The sequence below is a fragment of the Triticum dicoccoides genome, chromosome 7A (assembly GCF_002162155.2).
Source record: "Triticum dicoccoides isolate Atlit2015 ecotype Zavitan chromosome 7A, WEW_v2.0, whole genome shotgun sequence".
Lineage (NCBI taxonomy): Eukaryota > Viridiplantae > Streptophyta > Magnoliopsida > Poales > Poaceae > Triticum > Triticum dicoccoides.
Window position 1 is genome coordinate 645,340,591 of NC_041392.1, and position 5,455 is coordinate 645,346,045.

Genomic DNA, 5,455 nt, shown 5'->3' on the forward strand with positions numbered 1-5,455 from the left:
AATACATAGAAAGATTGCCCCCTGAAAAAACCGGCGGAACCTACAAAAACGACAAAAAACTTACATGAGCCGGCCCGTTTTATACCAAGTGCTGTAGATGGGGTGTGCGCCAGTTAACAAAATGTTCTATAAATGGCGCTTAAGGTCCCAAATAGGAATTGGGCATTTGGCAGTTCGCTAGGGTGGTGTGTCATCTAGAGATTCGTTCGCTCTGGCCTATAGGCTCAGCGAACTTTGTCTTTTGGGAAAAAACATGTCATAAAAAAAGACCCGAATTTCCATGATCCGAATTCCATGCTACCTTATAAAACTTTAATTTCTCTAATTTATAAATTTTACAATCAGTATGATATGAAAGAAAAGAAGGGTCATGTGATCTAGAAAATAAAATAAAAGTGCCATGCTAAACATAAAAAATAGCCATCTTCTACATAAAAAAAATTATCTAGATAAGCCCCAATTAGATTCTAGTATATTTTTATTTAAAAAACATAAAAAAATCACACCCAACAATTTTCATGGTCAAAAAGGAAAATGTTGACATGCCATATAAAATAAAAATGGCATCATATTAAAAATAAGAATGTCATGTTATTGACTATCAAAATGTCATGCTCGTAATAATAAAACTATCATCCTCTAATTAAAAAATGTCATGTTATTAATTATTAAAATTACATGCTCTTCATTAATAAAACTACCATCCTATAATTAATTAAAATGTCATGTTATTAATTATTAAAATGTCATGCTCTTAGTTAATAAAAATACCGTCCTCTTATTAATAAAATGTCATGTTATTAATTATTAAAATGTCATGCACTAGATAATTAAAATGCCATGTGATAATGTCGTGTTTGGGAGGACCAAAAAGAGTCATGGTTTTAAAATAAAACGAAATTGCCATGCTACCTATTATTAAATGCACATGGCAAGTTTAGAAAAAAAATCCCTTGAAAATTTAGGGATTTTGTTCTTTCAAAAATGAAAAAAATCAAGATTTTTAGAAAAAAATCAAATGAAAAACAAGTTTAAAAGAACCTTCACTGCATTGTTCACAAGACAACTACGGTTATATAATTCAAAAAAAAGGCAGCTTTGGTTGAAGTGTTGAGGACCCTGTCATTGCTTAAGAGGTTGTGGGTTCGGTCCCCACCCTCCGAGCGACGGATCCTATTCCCAGCATAAAGTGGGGGATAGAGATGAAACATCCACCCCTGGTGGGCGACATGCAAGCGCCCTTGTGGTATATGGGCCGGCACATTCAGGTTTTGCCTACACACCAGTTGTGGCTAGAACCTTCCTAGGATTGGTTTTTTCTTTCTTCTTCTATTTTTCCTTTTCCTTTTCTCTTTTTCCTTTTCCTTCTTTTTATTTTCCTGTTTTTATTTGAAAATTCTGAAACTTTTTTGAAGTTCAGGAACAATTTTTGAAATTGGAGAAGGATTTTTGAATTTCGAGAATATTTTAAATTTGTGAACCTTTTTGGAAATCAAGATTATTTGTAAAAAGTTCCTTTATTTAATAAGAAAGCAATTTAAATTCATGAATTTTTTGGATTGCCGAATACTTTTTAAATTTTGGGAACAATTACTGAAATCCATGAACATTTTTTAATTCAGGAATAATTCTCGATTTATGAATTTTTTTAAATCAGGACACATTTTTGTCAAATTTATTACTAATTAAAAATGCGATAAATTTTTTAAAATTCGTAGCATTTTCAAATTTGAAATTATTTTTAACATCAGAACAATTTTTTTGAAATTCATGAAATTTTAAAAATCCATGAATGTTTTGATATTTGTGAAGTTTTATTAACTTTGAAACATTTTTTTAATTCAAAACTTTTTCTGAAATCCCCAACAATTTTAGAAGCAAAAAACAAACAAACAAAATTAAAAAAGAAAAAGAAACAGAAACAATGGAGCATCGCCGCGCATATGCGCCGGCTCAAAACTAGCGTGGGGAAGAAGGACAACGTGTTTCATCTCTATTCTCCACGTATGTCCTGGAATATGAGGTCCCCGTCCGCGCCTCTCTGGTATAAAGTTTTGTGGGGAACAATAAAAATAGGGGTGTTCGCCGCGGAGTTGGTCACAACAGAAACTAACTGGGACCTGACGTGGCATCAACCTCGTGCCGTGATTCAGGACGCTAGGGAGTGCCCAATATTTGACGTTCGCCAAATAGCGTTTCGGTATTTTTTTTACTCATCTCATGTTGCCAAATTTGAACTAAAGTAGGTCATTCTAGTGCCGAGTAATGTCTGCCCTGCACGGCCTTCTATTACTCTATGTTTAAGCCAATATCACGGTTATGTAAATATTGATCTGCTATCAGTCAGAGTTTGGCTGGAGACATAGCCTAGGAAATACTTGTTAGGATGATCTCTCTTCCGTTCGAACCCAACGGATCGAACGGGTCCCTGACTCACGTCCTGATCGGGGGCGCCCAACCAAACTATGGTTGGTGGGCCCCTGTAACCCGCGCAATATACATAGAGGTAGGCCAGAGCACGCGATACGAGGTTCATCGCTGCCACAAACCCCATCAATACTCCCTACCAATCTATGGTTAGCGCGGTGCTCATGGGAAGCACACCACCTCCGCCATTTTCTTGTCATCGTCATTGTGACCATCTCACCATGATGGCCTCTGGCCCGAGTTCATCAACCGTTGGAGAAGGTAGGTTTACCGGATATGATCTAGGCTAGCGATCCACAAGTCTATCAATGGTATCAGACATGCTAGGATCTAGATTATTTTCGGTACAAAAGAAAAACAGAGAAAGAAAAGAACCCAAGAACCCTAAACCCAACTATTGGGGATATTACTACTGGACGTAAACCGGGCAGGAGTAGCCGGATTAGCTTTATAAAGATTAGAAGCCCATGAAGACATAAGAATGATGGCGCTTTATGAAGGCCCAAGGCCCAAAGGCGAGTTAAGGCCTGTAGATGTAAAACCGACCTTATTATGTAATTTGCATTGTAAGTTAGGGAGTATAGAAACCGAACCGGACACGTTTACGATCCGGCTTCGAGACTCTGTAAACCGGCGGGCGTCAACCTGTGTATATAAAGGGACGACCCGGCCACGGTTTGAGGACAAGAGACAACAACTCGAGAGCCAGACAAAGCGGATTCGCTCCCTAGTCTTCGAAACCCTAGCAATACCAATCACAACTAGACGTAGGCTTTTACCTTCATCGAAGGGGCCGAACTAGTATAAACTCCCCGTATCCCCTTTTCCGGTTTAACCCCTTTAAACTAACCCGTTGCGATGGCTCCACGACTAAGTCCTTTCATGAGGACATCTGCCGTGACAAACCCACGATAGTTGGCGCCCACCGTGGGGCCATCGCACGATGGTTTTAAGTTTTTAAAGGGCAGCTTTGATGGACTCAAGGGATATGTTGTGGGCCGGATGACGAAGAGTCATCGCGGCAAGCTCTACATCGACAACGCAGGATGGGGCCCCGAGGCCGATTCAATCGAATACGGGTACCGGTTCCCCTTTGGTGGAATTCACGTCTTCATCGGCAAGATTGGCAAACCGGGCCCTGAGCCGGACACCTGCACCGACATCATCGAGACGGCTCAACGTGCAAGCCCTTCCCCGGTTCAGCCCGTGGCAAAGCATGTTTTCGTAGGCATCATCCATGGAGCAAAATATGAGGACGGACCGGCATCCGATGGAGAAACCGTTGTCTGTTCCGACGACGAGTCTTCCGGAGAGACCGAATCGCTCTATCAGTTGCAGGATGGCCGGATTAGTGGAGGTTCCGAGGGCAACAGTATTCCGGATTCTCCTGATCTGCCAAACCGGGCCGCTATCTTCATGGCCGGTACACAGTCAGCGCCTCACTCATCAGCCGCCATAGCAATACTCCCCGGTTCAACAACGGCCACGCCAGCGGGGACAGGAAGCTCTGCGCCGCCTCCGGCTCAAGTCCTGGCTGACTTGTTCGACACTTTGGCAACATTGATGGCCGCAGAGGTGGATGCAGCAGCCCGGGATCAGCACAACGCGAAGATTGCAAAGGTGAAAGATCAGATAGCTCAGGCTAAAGCGGACCTAGCGGCAGAGAACGCTAGGATGGCTACAGAACGAGCCGAGTTGGAAACTCAGGCCTACCAAATTAGGCTGGATCAGAACGCTTCCGAAGAAGCCACGAGAAGAAGATACCGATCGCATCTCCCGTTGGGTTATGAGCCACGAAATCTCTTCAATACGCCAGGAGCAGGAACTAGTAACCAGCCAATATTAAACCGGACGGAGGCGCCAGGAACAGGAGCGCCGGTTCAGCCGCGCACGATGGACACGCTTCGGCAGAACAACATTGTGCCACAGTATGTTCCAACACCTCCCGAGCATTACTCCAACCCGTTGGACAACATTGTGGCCGCCGCTTCACGATTGGCAGCCCTCCCGACCGACGGCGAATCACCAGTTGCAATTGAGGCACGACGGGCCAAAGATCTCCTTCAAACAGCTCTAAACCAGCAACAGGCATATTCGCACAGCCGTGAGAGGATTCATTCCACCCCCCGTCCAAGCCGAAGCTACAGCCGGCACGTTGAGGATGAATCAGCCGTATCAAGTAGCGCACGTCAGCATAATCCGCCGCGAGGGCACAACCTGACAGGGGGAGGTGCTAATGCGCAGAATGTGGTAGACCATGGTCGCGCGCGTCGAGAGGCCGAGTTAGCAGCTCTGCACGGAGCCCGTCAACTTACTCCGGTTCACCCTACCGCTTCAGTAGAGCCAGGTGTGGTATTCAGTTCCTTAGGGGGGCCGTGTCTTACCCCCGCTTTGCGTAATGTGAGGCTGCCCAAGGATTTCAAAGGGCCTCATAAGGTACCCAATTATACAGCCGATCTGCAGCTAGAAGCATGGGTTGAAAGCTATGAGATGGCAATGGAGATGTTAGATGTGGATGAAGCGGTATGTGCTAAATACTTCACCATGATGTTGGAAGGAACATCTCGCACTTGGTTAAAGAGCTTACCAACTAACTCTGTGGGATCATGGGCCGAATTGAAGCACCGGTTTATCCAAAACTTCAAAGATACTTGTAAGCAACCCATGTCGATTGTGGATCTGGCCGCTTGTGTCCAAAAGGATGGAGAGTCGACGACCCATTGGGTAAAGCGGGTTTCAACTATTTTGCATTCATCAGATCGTATCAATGCAGATACCGCAGTGCTAACGTTGGAGGGCAATTGCCGTTTTTCTTCCGCTCAAACAGAAGTTAGGAAGGCTCAAACGTCACTGCAATGATATGTCAACTCTTATGGCCGCTTTGGTTAAATACGCCGATTCAGATAAAACCAAAGACCCCGACTCAGAGGAGGACAAACCGGGGAAAGGGAAAAAGAACGGCAACGCCAAGGGTCAGCAGCATAATCCGACAGGCCATGGGAACAATGGTAAGCGCAAAGCCGACAAC